The 18,698-nt window shown below is 35.6% G+C and overlaps 1 protein-coding gene across 1 annotated transcript in view; it reads right to left on the bottom strand.

Annotated features, from left to right (window-relative positions):
- Window positions 1-12,205: 12,205 nt before the first annotated feature.
- Window positions 12,206-18,698, bottom strand: part of LOC106460178 (survival of motor neuron-related-splicing factor 30-like) — a 63,969-nt gene continuing 57,476 nt past the window's right edge. The window contains exon 8 of the mRNA XM_013919864.2: window positions 12,206-13,792. The gene's annotated coding sequence lies outside the window, so the exon portion shown is untranslated. The remainder of the gene's footprint in view (window positions 13,793-18,698) is intronic.

Raw genomic sequence — 18,698 nt, forward strand, 5'->3', positions numbered from 1 at the left:
ACATAAAAACCTGACATTCAATAATCTTAGATTGTACAGATCATGAATTACTGTGCCTCCTTTTATATTTTTTATGCATTTTTGAACTACAATAATGACATGGATAAAGTAATGGTCAATAAATAATTTAAATTTGTTGATGATATTAAGTTATTGGATGGTGCTGGCTTTGAGAAGGATGCTGCTGCTTTACAAAAGGATTTCGATTATTTGGTGAGTTGAGCAATTATATCGGAGATGGTTTTTAATTATAATAAATGCAAGATAATACATGCGGGACATCAAAATTTTTACGTATTATTTATTACGTATAATCTTCATGGGAATAGCCTTATCATTGTTGTGGAAGAAAATAATATTGGTGTTCTAGCTGATCAATCTCTTAAGCCATCCAAACAATGTGCTAGTGGCAGAGCAAATAAAATTTTAAGTTATATCTACAAAAATACTGAATACAATCGAAAAAGGTTATAATTTCATTGTGGAGGTCATTGATTAGGCTGTATATGAAGTAATGTTCAATCCTGGACTCCTTACCTTGGGAAGAACATTGAATTGTTAGAAAAGGTTCAGTGGAGGGCTACAAGGATGACACTCGAGATGAAAAAGGTGTCATGTGAGTTTAATGGAAGGCTTGATAAACATTTGAATGATTAGGCTAGTTTTGAGTGTTTTATTTTTATTATAAAGTTTAGTTTAGTGGAGAGGACTACTTAGATCACGCATGTGCAACGTATGGCCCGTGGGCCGCATCCGACCCGCGAAGTGGTTTTATCCGCCCCGCGATGAGTTCTTAAATTCTATTATATTATATATTATATGTTAAGAACTCATCGCGAGCTGTACGTTGCACTTGCCTGGCTTAGACGGACCAACAGGCCAATTCACAGACGTCTCTAGGTACTTAAATGATTCGGGGCTCGGGCCCAAAGGCGCGGAATTTTCGGCTTGAGCATCATTCTACTCACCAGCCATGTTGGACCTATTGTCATATCCTTGGGCTCTGCAATCCAGTATTGGTATTTTATGGTCAGCTAAGCAATCAAGTATTAGATTAGAAAAGTTTCTCAAGAACTAACATTAATAATCTGAGTTACTTTTCTTGATCCAAAGCAAGCAGACCTAGTTTGTCAAGTCCAGGATCATCCTATGGTTTTTGCCATACCCTGGATGCTGCCAAATCAAATGCCACACCAATTTGCAGTGTTTAAATTGCCAGAAGTTTAGTTACACCCAAGCCATTTGCATCACCAGACCCAAATATGTTAAATGCAGAGATCAGCACCAGATAAATGACTACCCCAGGAACAAAGAAGAAACATGCTACACTAACTATGGTGGACCCCATGTAGCCTCCGACCTTTAATACCCCAAATTCCTACAGGTAACAAAGATCCACCTTGTTAACAATTGTATCACACTTACAAGCCCAAAAAAACACTCCAGTTCACCAACACTGTTGCAAGAATACCATACAACCCAACCAGCAAGTCCCACAAGCACAGACTCAATGAAGCTCAAGGTCCAACAAGGCCTTCTAAGCTACAAACCACTCAGCAAGTCCAACAATTTAGAGGCTACACGATGCAACGAGACCGAGGCAAGTAACCTGATCACCACCTCTATATTCTTTCGCTATTAAAGGCCTTGTAGCCTTAGAAATGGATACCATCTTTGCTTCCCACGAGGAGAACATCCTGTTAAGGCCGAAAATCTTGGGAGTTTATTTATTTGCACGCACTTTTAAGTTGACCTCCCAAACCTGGACCAAGTCTTTATCAACGATTACGTCACAGCACCAATAGAAAGCTTTTCCGTTCAATGTCGAAATTATTACAAAGTAATTTGTATAATAAAATATTTGAGTTGTTTGAACTCTGCAGCAACCTAAAGGTAAATAGTCCGAGTAACAGATGTATCACGTTATTATAGAAAACATAGTCTTCACCAACAACCCTACAACTAATGCTAACGCACACATTCTATTTAATATTCATCTTTCCACTAAAATTACTTCTTGTCCTGTTCATTTCACCTCCAGTCACTTAACACATCACTTTTATTTACTCAGTAATTAACCAAAATCCTAATCCTTGAACTATCACTCTAGGAAATCTTAACTCCAAGTATTCAGACTTTAACTGCTTTACTACTAACCTTAAAATGGCACGTAGTTTACATCTGTTTATTTAAAATAACAATTCTAAATAATACCCCCACCATTCATCCATCTATATTCATCTCTCAAGATATTCTACCCCCCTTAATTGTTTCCTATTTTCTCTTATCTCACGTTTCAAATTTCCAGATACACAAGATATAGATGAAGATCATAAGCCCCTTTCATTTCATCTTTTTAACAAGAGCAATCAGAGACATTGCATGACCCCGCATCACCGCTCCTTTTCGAGATTACATGCGCTTATATTGGATAACGTCAAGTTTCACCTTCGAAACTCAGAAAATCCTCAAATCTAGAATGAACCAAAATCCGGATCATTTTGTGTAGTGTGATGAGGAAACTCAACATTAAGGTGCCCATGAAATCTGGTACAAACCCGATCACACTTTACAGGGTTATTAACCCAAAACCACGAAAATTCCCTATCTCCCAATTATAAAAAAAAAATGCTTCAAAGTGATCCAGAATCCGGATCTGGATTCAGACCACATTTGGAGAGGGCTATCCCATAATGACTTCCCATTTTGTGCAAAATTTTAGTATATATCGGTCTATTAGTTTTCGAGATACGCGCGCAGAAACACACACACACACACGGGTGCAATACCCTCTTTCCTTCCTTCATTGCGATTTTATGAAAGCTGACTGGGAACCTTTAAAATCTAATGTCGAGCTAGATAATGATAATAAAAAAGCTAGATAATAATCTAATGAGCTAGATAACTGTGCTTTCTCTATCTCAAAGGCTGTTTCCAAAGCTTAATAAGTCTATACCCACCCGCCCTAGAAACCACGATCTTAAATCTTGGAAATCAACATCCAAAATCACAACATTTTTTTAGAAAAAAAGAGGTCTTTGCTTTATTGCTTATTTATAACCGTTCGACACTTTTCACTCAATCCTTTCATTGTAGTAGCCTCCCAGTGGCACAGCAGTATGTCTGCGGACTTACAACGCTAGAAACCGGGTTTCGATTACTTGTGGTGAGCAGAGCACAGATGGCCCATTGTGCAGCTTTGTGCTTAACTTCAAACAAACAAACAATTCATTATAGTAAAAACAGAAATATACAGAAGCTAATAAAGGAATAGCAACAATCAAGTTGGGAAATTTTCGATGCAGCTATAGATAACTTAAATCAAACTCTTCCCTATTTTTGTGAAAATCGAAGTCTATTTGCAAAGATTCTCCTTCACAGCATAGCCACACAATCGATTACAATAACTCAACCGCCAGGACTAACAAAGAAAAAGCTAATCTTTTTGCACAGCTATTACGAAGATACTTTTGCCATCCATAATCTCAACCCCCTTGCTACAGATACTTTTAATAGAATCACTACTCACATGACGGATGACCACTCTATCAATCCATTATTCCCAACAACCTATAAGTATTCCAACTCGTCTGCTCAAGCCGCTCTATTTCTAAAGCCGAAGTAAAAATCCTCATTAAACGCCTTAAAAATCAGCATCAGCAAATTCTTCCTCAAAAATACATCTAAAACCCTTATATCACACCTCAGTGCTTTATTTAAACCCTTATATCACACCTCAGTGCTTTATTTGATCCATATAACTCCATTGAAGAAGACACACTGTCGATCCCCCAGTGGCACAGCGGCATGTCTGCGGACTTACAGCGCTAAAATCCGGGTTTCGATACCCGTGGTGGGCAGATCACAGATAGCCCATTGTGTAGCTTTGTGCTTAAGTACAAACAAACACAGTGTCGAAACTAATTTCCTACTCTTTGTGCTACATTTTGTTCCAAATGTGTTTTAATTTTTACGTTAATTTACAAGTTACAAAGCTGTAGTAGTAAAGTATCTTTTCTATGTTCCATTAAAGCTATAAAATGAAATAACAATTATTACACTCCACACCGTAACGTGAGAGAGTGGGTGAAAAGAGATATTCATCTCTAATCGTCCATGGATGCCATCTAAACCCTTCCATGATTATGACACGAGTCCTTCATTGTCATTCAAGGCAAACCTGTGGACATTCACAAAGTGTGCTGTCATTCTAATTTCGTGTAATATAAGCTTGAACAAGGAGCTCACAAAGAAAACCGTTTCTATTTATTCAAGTTTCAATCATATTTTATGACTTATGAACAAGGAAGCTTGTCAGTGTTAAATTTTCTTTTCATTTTGTTGTACACATCTACCATAAATTTAGGTAATCTTGTTCATGATTTTATACTGACACAAGTACTCAAAGTAATATCTTGTGGAATTTGCAATTAAAATTAATAGCATGCTTTTTACCTGTCAAGTAAATTGTAATGAATGGTGAACAGCTAATTAGTTTAAGGCCTAAACAAAAAATTCAAGGAGGAAATATCGTCATTCTCCATGTGTTGTTGAAAAAATTAATATTATCAACAATGATAAAAAATAATATATAAGACCGAGAATATCTTCTAGTAGAAAGTCAAAACTAGAAGAGATGTGCTTGCAGCGACACAAAGATAAAATAGAAGAGATGTGCCTGCAGCGACACAAACATAAAATAGAAGAGATGTGCCTGCAGCGACACAAACATAAAATAGAAGAGGTGTGCCTGCAGCGACACAAACATAAAATAGAAGAGGTGTGCCTGCAGCGACACAAACATAAAATAGAAGAGGTGTGCCTGCAGCGACACAAACATAAAATAGAAGAGGTGTGCCTGCAGCGACACAAACATAAAATAGAAGAGGTGTGCCTGCAGCGACACAAACATAAAATAGAAGAGGTGTGCCTGCAGCCACACAAACATTCAGATAATATATGCAAGAAACACCCTATGAGTTTCATGAGATACAACATGACTATCACAGGTTTTGCTTTCAGTTGTTCACAATTGTGAAGTATTTGAGAAAAATAAAACTTTAAACAGGTGATGATTTACTGGAATCATGACAATTTATATCAAAGAGAAGTAGGGGGGGGAACAGTCATTTTTTCGTATTATATGTGAAAAAATAAACAAGTTTGATTCAGACAGTGGACCAAAGAAAAGTTTACGAAGTGTGCCACAAAACAGCAAAGCATAAATTAAGGAAGCAGCAAAAGAGAAACAGGATGAAAGACGTCTTTGCAACATTAAATATGTTAATTTTATTGCTTCTGAGATCCGTTACCGTAACTTATGCAGGTGAGGATACTCGAGAAAGACTGAACTACATAAAAAAAAGATGATCAAATGGATGATAATGAAGTAAAAAGAGATCACAGAACTCATGAACAAGCTTTTCAGTACACAGTACAGTATGTAAGGAAAATATCATCTGAAAATCAAAGGCCAAAAGAATGATCATGTTTGTGTAAGAAAAAAAAATATTGCTTTTATTTGCAGACTTACCAGCTAGAAAACCTAAAAACTTAAAAATAAATTAGTGAAACGCTTTGGTCGAAGCATTGGGTATTGGCAGCTAAATTAAAGAAGAATTCCATATAGCTGTTGAAACAGCCTTTGAATCTGCTTCGTCAGATTACAGGCGCTTGGAAGGAACTACCTCATTCTGGCGCCGGCAAAATATTGGTGCATTTAAGCACTCTTAGCATGTAATGGCCAACGCTTTCAGATCTTCTATGCTCTCCAATTTCATTACATATTCTGATGCACGTATTCACCAAATTCCTTACCTCTATAATTTGTAGCAAATATACTGGTTTAAAGGAGGCGTCAGGTAAAGTGTAGAGATTGTTCAACTCAACAGGACAATCTATTTGTTATGCAATAAGTTGTGGTCAATGAAAAATGCCAAATTATCTTTTATTTAGTATGCCTGTGCGACATATCACAGGAGTACCAAAATAGTCACAGTTTTGAATCAGTTTGGCCATTGTATATCATATTCCACTCAACTGGAACTTGAGACACCGAAGTGTTATAATGTAGTCATAAGCAACAGCCTATTGCCTGTTACTATTTATCATGAAAGGAAAAATGTGCCATATTTCTGTTGGGATAACTTTGATATAAATAAAAAAACACTTTCTGGAGATGAAAGAACTCATTCAACTCGTAGTATTGTTATCCATGAGCTGAAAGGTCAACCACATGTAGGTACCATCCAGTAGAGAAGTAAATAAAGGTTTGCTGAGTATGTCAAAAGAACTTAAGCCAATCTTTGTTCTACAGAAGGTAGAACAGACGGTAATTATTGCTACAACAAACATATTTGTTCAAGGCATAATACAAGAAACAATTCGGTATCCACAAGTTGCAAAAGACCAGAAACACTTCAATTACAGTCAACAGCTGATTACATGACCCTTATCAATTACAGTCAACAGCTGATTACATGACCCTTATCAATTACAGTCAACAGCTGATTACATGACCCTTATCAGTTACAGTCAACAGCTGATTACATGGCCCTTATCAATTACAGTCAACAGCTGATTACATGACCCTTATCAATTACAGTCAACAGCTGATTACATGACCCTTATCAATTACAGTCAACAGCTGATTACATGACCCTTATCAATTACAGTCAACAGCTGATTACATGACCCTTATCAGTTACAGTCAACAGCTGATTACATGATCCTTATCAGTTACAGTCAACAGCTGATTACATGACCCTTATCACTAAATGTATCATCAAATACTCCACCATAAAACACCTGCTTCATAAACTGCAACAAAAGAAAATCGGTTAAAAAATACGATTGAAACATTTAACCTTAGTGTGGGCTAAAAAGGTAAATGCTATCTTGTAGGGATATCATAAACAATTTGACAATGTCATTGTGTGACTTGGCGTTGCCCATAGTATTTGTTCTTATTCAAGTGCTTCGGGGAAGACACTCCACGGCCTTGGATTAGCCGAGGTCGTCATCAAGTCAGACATTTGTGTAAGTGGTTCCTCTGAGAAGATTTTGGTTGGGAAATACTATAATACAGTCATGCATGTGCATAAGCTATTTTCTAGAGCACGTTTCTAGGCGGCGTTATAATGTGATGGTCAATCCCACTATTCGTTGGTAAAAGAGTAGCCTATGGTTTCAATCTGGAAAATGAACACTCCCCGGTACAGTTGGTCACCATCATGCACATAAATATTCTGAGTGCGATTTCAAGATTGGAAAACACAGATTTTAACTTATCTGAAATGAGTTTGCTGTACATGTCTGGAAGAGTCGTGGACAATGTAGTGCTTGAATTGCTTGCATTCATTGTAATCAAGATCTTCTTGATAAACATTAGCCAAATTTTCACGCCTTTGACTAAGCTCATTACAGTCAATTGCTTTTAACTTGAAGAAGGAAAACAGATTTCCAATACGTTCGTAGGCTTCTACACGTTTAGTCAGGAGAGAGGTCAGAGAGTCCAGAATAGAAAGGTATGTTTCCACCTTGAATTTTTCACTTTCGTGGAGAAGTATCTGTTTCGCTGACCCATCATATCTGGTAAGATGTACACTTTGCTTTCTTGCACGTTTGTCTTCATCGCTATATTTCGAATCTGGACACCTGCTTTTAGCCTTCGCTTCATACTCACTGAATTTGTCTCTCATTTCCCGAAGATAGGCTTTCAGAGACTTGAGGAGATCAATGGCAACAAGTATGTCCATATCTTTTGACTGCAAAGTTTTACCTGTTTTGTTCACTTTTTCCAGAATGTCATTTCAAAGAATTGTCAAAAAGATAGTCTCTAGCTACTCTTTTCTTGCTCAATCCTTCTGCCTCGCGTCTTGTGTTTCACTCGTGATCAGCGTCAACTGCAAGGGCATCCAATGCATCTTGAATTTTGTCGAAACCTCTATGAAGAGCAGTGACAGCATCAAAATGTGCTGACCATCTCGTGTCAGAGAGACACTTGACCACAATATGATTATTTCCCAAGGATGATGGCAGAACATTCCAGCGATGTGTGGAAGCCGAGAAAAAGGAATACAAACGCTGAACAAAGTCATAGAAGAATATGATCTGTGGACCACACTCTGTCGCTTTTACTCCCACCAAGTTCAGACTGTGTCCAGCACAAGGAATATAGATAGCAAATTCATTTAGTTTACGGATCTGTGCTTGCAATCTAGTGTAGCATCCTGACATATTTGAGGCATTGTCATAAGACTGACCACGGCAGTTTCATGATGGAATGTTGTTCTCTTGCAGGAACTCTACAACCATGTCTGCTAAATTCTTTGCCCCGTGAGAAAAGATGGACATGAATTTGAGGAAACTTTCCACCGGCTTACTTTCACGAATGTACCGAACAGTAAATGTCAATTGATAAATATGCGAGATGTCCGGAGTGGAATCAACACTTATTGAATAATACTTTGACTCTTTGATTCTTTCCAGAATTGCACAAAATACCTGTTGTCCTATTATTTCAATAAATTCTTCACAAATATTTGCTGATAGATATGATGGGTTCCCCTTTCCAGCATTTCTGTACACTTTTAAATGTTTTTACAAAAAAAGGTCAAACTCACTCAATAGTTCTAGCATGCCAAGAAAGTTTCCGTTTTTTGAGGAGCCAATAGTTTGATTCTCCCCACGAAATGACAAACCTCTGGAGGCAAGAAAGTGGATAACAGAAACCACACGCTTTAACACTTTATGTCAGTACTCATTTTGTGAACGATGTTGACTTAGCAATGCAGAATCCACACAATCACTTCCTTTGTGCCGAATCGAATATTCCAACAGGCACCTGCGATGTTCTTCTCCATTTTCGTGCTCTCCAACGACATTGCTGTTTTTCCAATGATTGAATCCTGATGTAGCGAAAGAAGATTCTTTCTTGGACAATATACGACATGGAAAGCAATACAAACATCCTTCGGATGGTGAATATAGCAGCCATTCACGTTTTATAAACTCGCCATTCCGCGGTTCACGTTTGAATAATTTGTTTGTTAAATATCTTGTCTGTGTTTTTTCTCCTTTACCATACACACGGCGGGAGTTCGAAAAGTCGCAATCGTGATTTTGACATTTTGTCGGCCCATTGAGAAACCAATGTTCTACTGGTCTACTTTCGTGTTCCATAGTCCTGGATCTGTCAGAGCGTGATCGTAAATCACAATCACATTCTCGGTTACCGTTGCGGATTCATGTATTTCTTCTAGTAGTTCAGTAGGAGAAGAAGCTTGTGTATCTGGAAATGGGGTATCATGCACCGCGCATGCGTACAACAGACTGCGTCCCTGGTGGAGTACAGGGGCAAAGCCCTGTTATGGGTCCAGAAAGCTCCTCAAATGTTATGAATTGAAAGCCAAAAATTTGCCATAAATTGACCCATTATGTCCGGAGCTTTAACCCGGGCCTATACCGAATATTATATGATTTACAAATTAATTTTTTAAAAATATTTGTGTTCAGAAGTCATAATGACAACTGTACCTTATTTTAAAGCTTATAACTTAAACTTTCTATAAATATCAATTTCATGCTAATTTGCATGATATTTGTGTGCAAATTAGGTGATTTTTTGAGAGTGGTGGTTTTTTTTATGAAAAAGATTGGGAGTCAAGCTCCCTGACCACTTGGCCGTGCCGGACCCCTTTCAGATTGTCAAAATTGGAGAGGTCCGTTTGAGAAATTGATACAATTATTTAAAAACCAACTTAGATATTGTTCAAAAGGTCTCTTTCATTCAACGAAAGTTAATGGTGAGAAATACAATCGAGAATGATAATATACTGTCCAACAATTGGTTGCGTTTACTGTTTTGTCTGCAAACTGTTCTCAACGTCATCAACAGTGTTAGCTAATGATGGGTTTCATGACTGGCGAAACTCGGTTGTAATGTAGAATCATGAGAACTGTGAGGATAATAGTACAGCTTTGCTTACATATTTGATGATGTAACGTGGGTTAGCCTTAGATTCACAATTGGAGAGGCAGGTTAAAAAGGAGCTAGAGTACTTGGCCCATGTATTTCAACGTGTTATTCAGTTGTGTACACATTAACAGAATGTGGCCTAGCTTTTAGAGGAGGCGATTAAAAGTTTGGCTCTCCACATAAAGGGAATTTTCTATGTCTGATAGAATTCGTTGCTAAGTCTGATCCATTTCTTGCTAACCATATGGAAGCAGCGGATGTAGGAAACCTTCATACTTGTCTAAAACAATATGTGGTTAATTCATCCAACTTATGGCTAAAACAGTGAGAGAATTAGTTTTGGATGACTTAAGAGAGGCAAGATATTTTAGTTTCTTTGTTGACTCTACACTTGGTCTTTCACGTGTAGATCAACTAACTGTTATTGTAAGATATGTATCACCCGATGATAGTTTTCCCATTCAGCACTTTCTAATTTTCATTGAACTAAAAAACCATAGCTGTGAAAATATGGCCAACAGGTTGATTGATTATTTATGCAATGTTTTCAAAGTTGACTTCATCAAGTGCAGAGGATAGTCATATGACAATGCAGCTAACATGGCAGGATGGTATAATGACATGCAACAAAAACTACTTGAGTAAAAGAAGTATGCAATATATATTCCACATGCTAGATATTCACTGAATCTTGTTGCCCGTGCTGCAGTTGATTGCTGCCTAAATGCAGTTAATTTGTTTGCTATTGTGCACCAAATATACACATTACACATTATTTTCTTGCTCAACAAATCACTGGGCAGTGCTCAAATAATTTTGGGGTCCTGACATTTCTCTGACATCACTGTCGTCAGTATGAACCATAACCATCTGCTATAGCTGAAGTAGCTTTTGCATGTGCTTCCCATTTAGTGCAAGGAGAGAAGCTGGTATTCTGCATGTAAAAATGGAATAATTAGTTTGTGATCATATTAGAATTTTGGAACCGTCTGTTAAATCAGTTCTACAAAACCAGCATGTTCCTATAGGATGCACAGATATCCCTTGGCACATTTGAAAAACTTTACACTTCACTTCTTGAAAAAAAAAGAAAAAAATAACGTGAAACTTTTGACGAAATTGAACGTAAAGCAAAAGAAAACCTGCCTGATGTAGACAATAAATGTGTAAATAAACGAAAAAGAATGAGAAAAAAAAGCCATGATGGGTGATGCACCTAGTGCGGATGAAATATTTTCTCCAAAAGACAAATCTCGGGTGAAATCCATTATCCGTATAATGGATGTACTTGAAACCCATTTGAAGAGAAGAACAATCAGAAAAACAGCAAAATGAAAGTGTAAGGCCTTTGATGAAATACTATCCTGAAGATGTTGATGTTAACCTCGCTGGGGAAATAAAGCACTTATGTGCCTATATTAAGGAAAATTACGCAGATAAAGACATTTAAACCACCAGGAACTATATCAAATCATCATCAAAGATAAGATTCAGTTGGCATTCCCTAATTTCGAAACAATATTGCGGCTATTTTTGAGTCTAATAATAACAAACTGCTCAGAAGAAAGGTCATTTTACCAACTCAAACGCATCAAAAAATAAACTGCGAACAACAATGCTGCAAGATAAGCTATCAGCCCTGATTATCATGTGCATCGATAGTGACAAACACCGTAACTTGTCATTTGAGGGCATATTTTAACTTTGCTCTCCAAAAATCACTTGTGATGTGCAACCAGCTATACTGCAGGTTGTACTTTTTTCATTAGTTAAGCTGATCTGTGTAACTCTTTAACTGTTTTTGTGACTTTGTGTTGCTGTATAAATAAAGTTTTCCAGCTATACTGCAGGTTGTACTTTTTTCATTAGTTAAGCTGGTCTGTGTAACTCTTTAACTGTTTTTGTGACTTTGTGTTGCTGTATAAATAAAGTTTTCCAGCTATACTGCAGGTTGTACTTTTTTCATTAGTTAAGCTGGTCTGTGTAACTCTTTAACTGTTTTTGTGACTTTGTGTTGCTGTATAAATAAAGTTTTCCAGCTGTACTGCAGGTTTTACTTTTTTCATTAGTTAAGCTGGTCTGTGTAACTCTTTAACTGTTTTTGTGACTTTGTGCTGCTGTATAAATAAAGTTTTCGTATCTACTAATTAAGAAATCATACACGAAAATAGATCAATGAAAAAAACATTTTATAATGGAAACGGGCATATTGCAAGACGTGTTTTAATGATGTTATTATTTTACCTTTACTCCTTTGCCTTTATAGACATGCAAATATAAAACTTTCATGATCATATTTACAATGTTTCTTCTGCGAGTATAATAAATATACATTTATCTTCTCCAGAAAAAAAAAAAGTTCTATTCTACAGCTACAAGTATTTCCAATTTCTCTTTCTCAGAGCTCATACATTCATTACCCTCAAAATCACTTATTTAATCTTAGTGGCATAAGCAAATGAGTTAACTCCTGAGCTCGATTGATAAAGGCATTCATTTTTTATTTCATTTCACTTGTAATCAAATCTAGGGAGGTGCAGATTTTGGATATAATGAAGATAAAGGTTATATTCAATAAAGTCGTTTAGTTTTTCTTATTTAAAAGTTACGAAATAGTAATTTTAAAGTGCATGCGATGATGCAATCATATTGACCACCCAGTTGATAATGTAACACAACAATTATTAGTAATCGACTTGTGAGACATATCCAACTTTTATCTTGTTTTATGAGAACACAAGCAGTACTAAAACATACTGTGCTTTCGACTCTGATTTTTTGAGGTTTCACAGATCTATCAAGAAATAGGTATTTAATATTATATTGAAAATTTACAAACAATCAGTAACATTAAATTCTACAATAGCAATCGAACTAATTTCAAGCAGTAACTGAAAGCTTAATTTCATAAGACGAACAATAATAACTTATGTAAGAAGACTCCCTCTCTCTTTCTCAGTTTGGTATGATTACCTTAATTTCCCTCAGAGTATTCTCTAATGTTTTTGATATTCTGAAATTATCTAATATATTATCTTTTTGTAGAATTTTCCTCTAATAACTTAGACAAAACTAAAGTTCAATAAAATAATCCATTGCCATTTTATCATAAGCCTATAAAAATTACATCTAAATAATCTTTGAACGTAAATTCTAAAACAGAAACTCGGTAAATATAAGCAGATAAAGCCTATTCTGGTACTCTAAAAAACCATCTGGTGGTTTCTCTAAGCCATTCTTGCCACCACAAAATCATCTTACTCATTCTCTTGTATATATTGTCAAAGGAATTTTTTCACATTTTTCTAGAACATTCTCTGTAATTCATGAGACCTTGTGCTCTTTCTTCTTTCACGAAAGCCACCACCCCTAGTGGCATACCGGTATGTCTGCGGACTTGCAACGCTAGAAACCGGGTTTCGATACCCGTGGTGGGCAGAGCACAGATAGCCCATTGTGTGACGTTGTGCTTAACCTCAAACAAACAAACTTTCAAGAAAAATATTGGATATACTATAAAAATTTCATCAACTGGTTGAACTTTTCCCATATAATCAGCAAACACTTACGTTACAGAACAATACATTATCTTTTAAAACTAATAATCAGTAACAATTACAAAAACCTAACACACACACTTGGCTACATATTGTCCTTAAACAGTAGCTTCAGTTAAAAACTAAACATGGGATAGAAAGTTTTCTAAATCTTGAAATGTTATGGTTCTGGAACTCATCAGTAGAAGGAGTATGTCTTGGTCATATGTCTTCCGTTCCACGTGCATGTTTGGCTCCTTTAAGACTACCATTCTGCCTGAAGACAGATGGAAAATTATTTTTCTAGTTCTACTTATTTCTAAGATTTTACACCATTTGGTAAACTGCAAATATTCAAATTTATATATTTTATTAGAATAAAGCACTGTGGATATTTTATATCTTAAGACAAGTTCACCGACTAGGTTTGGTGCAAATATTTCAACTTCTTAATGTGGTACAAAATATTTTGGGTTAACTTACAAGATATTCCATCATAAACATGATGTACCTGCTTTCATCAGCTCATTGTGATAGTAATCCTAATACTACATCATCTACTAAACACTGTAATTGTTCATGTAGTTTCTTCTTGGGTCTCTTTCTTTCATGACCCAGGCCAAAGATTCATAAACATGATGTACCTGCTTTCATCAGTTCATTGTGATAGTAATCCTAATACTACATCATCTACTAAACACTGTAACTGTTCATGTAGTTTCTTCTTGGGTCTCTTTCTTTCATGACCCAGGCCCAAAGGTTCATAAACATGATGTACCTGCTTTCATCAGCTCATTGTGATAGTAATCCTAATACTACATCATCTACTAAACACTGTAACTGTTCATGTAGTTTCTTCTTGGGTCTCTTTCTTTCATGACCCAGGGCAAAGGTTCATAAACATGATGTACCTGCTTTCATCAGTTCATTGTGATAGTAATCCTAATACTACATCATCTACTAAACACTGTAACTGTTCATGTAGTTTCTTCTTGGGTCTCTTTCTTTCATGACCCAGGCCAAAGGTTCATAAACACTCTTCCACAAACTTGCAACAAAGAACTCGTTAGAATCTCTTACATGTCTTCTTAACATTAATATGTTCTGAAAAAACATTATAACTTCAAATGTTGTTCTCCTTCACTCCTCTTCATTTGTCTATTATGCCACAAAATCAGGTGTGTGTGTGAAAAATAGCATTTTAGACCCATCCATTCTTCTCCCACAAGCCATTACCCAATAAGCTTTTTGTTCAATATCAGAACTAATGAGCTGGGTTTGATAATGACAGTCAAAACATTCTATGAAACACTATTTATATATACAGTACACAACCTTAAAGATTACAGTTTAAACACCAAAAACTGGCAAAGCATTGTTGTTTTTTGTTTGTTGATATGTACAGTTACACAATGAGCTACTTGTGCTGTGGCCAACACAGGTATTGAAAACCGATTTTTAGCATTATAATCCTTCAGATTTACTGCTGAGCCATTTGGGGTACAAAGCATTGGAAAACAAGAGGCCTAACATTTGTGATGAAAATCATGTAAACTATAGATGTGTTTTCATATTCCTTTTAATTCTCCACTTCAGATTCCAAACCAGAGGTTTCTAATACTTTACCATTATTTGAAGTATAACTTTTAAAATATTAAACTTCATATATAAATAGTGTTTAATAAAATATTTTATCTTTCATCCTCCAGGCCAACTGGTGAGTTCTGGGACTGAATGAAAAGCTTATTGAGCAACGACTTGTGGGAGAAAAAAAAATCTGAAATGCAATTTATTACACAACTCCGATTTTGAGCTACAATGGACAAATTATGAGGAATTTGGGAGAAATATATATGTAGTTAACTTGTTTCCATAATAATTTTTAGGCCTATGGATTTTATTATATTTTGCCTGCTTACAGTATTTAAGTCATAACTCTTAAAGGAACTGCTTCTGTTGGAACAATCCGGATAGTATCTACTCTCTCTTGTACAAAGACTCTTGCATCTTCTCATTTCTGACAGAAAATGTTGAAGTATGTAGTCACTTTCTCCTAAGATGAACTTGTTTTGCATTTAATCAGTTTCAATACTTAGATCCAATACTTATAAAACACTATCCTCCATCTTTGCTGACCTTGTTGATTATCATTAAATTCCTGACATTCAGTATCTAAAGCCACAATAAATGCAAGATATCTTTGACAATACATTGAAACTTCCATAGTCCGGCTCCTAGACACTACATTTTGGTAAAGTCATACAGATATAGCATCTTGTTATATGGAATTTGAGATTCAAAAATTTTATTAACCATTTCACTATGGCATCATCAGTTTTAAGAACTCAGATTATAAAATGGCTAACAGTTCCTTACAATCGTGCAGTCTGAGATTTTATTGAAGAGTGTATAGAAATAGACATTTTCTTTGATTTTTCATCTTGGAGTTATAATAATACAGCTTCCATTGTAGTAATTGGCATTTGTATTGTTAGTTCACTGGTTAATCATATTTCAGGTACTAGAATTCAGTTTGCTGATAAACTACCTTCTTCTCATGATCTTTATTTTACTGGTATAATAAACTTTCAAGAACCTGATGCTTTGTAAGTTTACATCTATTCTTGATCTGTAAATTTATAATTTTTAGGTTTTTCAATCTACAATTTTTCTGTACGATATTTTAAACTTCTATAATGCCTTGATCAATTTAGCTATATTTTTAGTTGGTCTAACAAGTGATTGTCAGGTACCTAATCACAAAAAACTGACATCTAACTCCATCTCTTCATATCATTAAACTGTTTGATCATATTTCCCATAAAACCATACTCATGATGTCCTACTCCCTTATGGGTTCTTCAGTCAGATGTCTAGCTATAAAGACTGCTTTTTACAGATAAAATAGAGATCTGACTGTAAGTTATGAGAAGGTTCCAGCCAAGAAGTCAACATTGTTATTGTTAAACATGATGCATGGATTAAAGAGCATCAATTCAGTGTTGGTCCTAGTTTTTACAGTTTAAGGGATCTATATCAAAATTAAGACACAATGGAAATTTTGAAAGACACCCTTGAGACATACTGTTTTTATTCTGAAAAGTATTACTAAAAATGAACGGTTATATTTAGTTGTAATAGGATTGTGTTAACACAGTTTTGCTATATACTTCCACATTAAACAAGTTGATGTTACATTTTTACAACATCTTGTAAGTTTCCAAAGAGAAATCTTAAATAACTTCCATGAATGTAGCACATTAAACACGTATAGATGAGCTCTGCTCGACCCAGAGTGCCAAAGTTGGGTACATCACTAGTCCATTGATGTTAACAGTTTGGGGTTTTCTTTGGTTCTATTCAATTAATACAGTAATTTGGTGTTATTTTATTACTACTCAGTATTATAAATGTAAACCATGCTACAAATTCTCTTATCCTTTACAGACTTTCTTGTATGTATAGACTTAGAATAATAAACACAAATACATCTTAAAATAGTCATGCACCTGGCCACAAATAGTGTGGATGGTCCCACAGTTGCTTGCCAATGAAATAGACAAAATTTTGAGTCTCATTTTGGATCTAGTATAATTCTATGCTATTTGCCTTCTGATTGGTCAAAAGTGAAATTTATATAGCCAAGTTTATTACTTAAAACATGTCAGAAAGACTCATTTGGTAAAATATAGGCCTACTCATGGAAATATGCATTTGACAGGTCATACTGGCAGGTATGCCACAGAGTCCAGAATGTACTGTTTTCACGGAGACACACTTAAAAACCCAGTATTCCTGTGCTTTCAGCAAAACTTGCAATATTATCAGTATATACCATTGGCATTTTTTCTATGGTAAGTCAGTGGTAACTGTTGTACTGATTCCACCATCCTGAGCATTTATTATGAGTTGTCTATCAGTAACTTTGGTGCACTTCAGTTGCACAGCAAGTTGAATGTCTTTCCCCAAAGTAACACTTCTACTTAATTCATCTGATAAACTATTTCTTCATCTTAAATGGCTCAACACACTGGTCATGTACCAAATTAATCCAACTCTTTTAGCAAAAATGAGTAGGTCAATTGAGCAAGGTGTTCCCCATCCCCTTAGAAAGCTTTGAAAGATTCTTTTTTTCCAATCCACTCTGTTTTTAATTGTACATTATGACACTTCTTTCTGATGAGATATTCCAAAACAACTAGAAGGAGCAAATTATTTTAATTGTTTTATAGTAATTTTTTTTTCAAGTTGAAATAGAATCTGAAACTGGGCCAGATATGCTTCTCATATGGGTCAAAACTGCAGAAGTAACTTTATAAATCTTGTAGCTCCAGAAATGGTTAAAGTCGTGAATGATAATGTTCGACATGTCAAAGAGGTGAATGCTATTCTAGAAATCATAAATAACGTAAATGAGAAGCTACTGGCTAAATTTCATGGGAACTAAATGATAGTTTCTTTGTTTTGAAACTATCTGTGCTAATCATCCCTAATTTAACAGTGTAAGACTAGAGGGAGGTAGCTAGTCATCACCACCCACTACCTACTCTTGGGCTACTCTTTTACCAACGAATAGTGGGATTGACCGTCACATTATAATACCACCACAGCTGAAAGGGTGAGCATGTTTGGTGGGACGGGGATTCAAACCCATGACTCTCAGATTGTGAGTCGATCACCTTAACTACCTGGCCATGCCGACCCTAACTAAACGAAAACGAGATATAGGTGGACTGAGTGATAACATCCTAATTAGCCCAGCAAGTTGTCTACTCAGTTTTTTTAGTTAAGCCTTTTCTAGTAAAATTGTAACCGTTTATTCATGTCTGTATTGCAGACATATGTTTATCCACTAATACCTCTAACAACGAAGCAGATTTGTTCCATGATGCCACTTCATTGTCAGAAAATTACCAGAAGTAGATATAACACAGGAGGCATAGGGATGTGTTCCAGGACTTCAGAGAAGGGAGTACAATAGGAAAGCATTATTAAATACAAAAAAAATAAGGTTAAAACATGCCTGAAAACACAAAACATGCATTAAAAAGAAATATATATTAAAATACATTAAATAAGATAATAGAATCAATAAAATAACACTCACTAAGTTAGCACTATGTTATCACTACTTACAATTTGCATTTTCGTTTCCAAACAGATGGATTCACGCTGCATTTTTT

Source organism: Limulus polyphemus, unplaced genomic scaffold, assembly GCF_000517525.1.
Source record: "Limulus polyphemus unplaced genomic scaffold, Limulus_polyphemus-2.1.2 Scaffold723, whole genome shotgun sequence".
Classification (NCBI taxonomy): domain Eukaryota; kingdom Metazoa; phylum Arthropoda; class Merostomata; order Xiphosura; family Limulidae; genus Limulus; species Limulus polyphemus.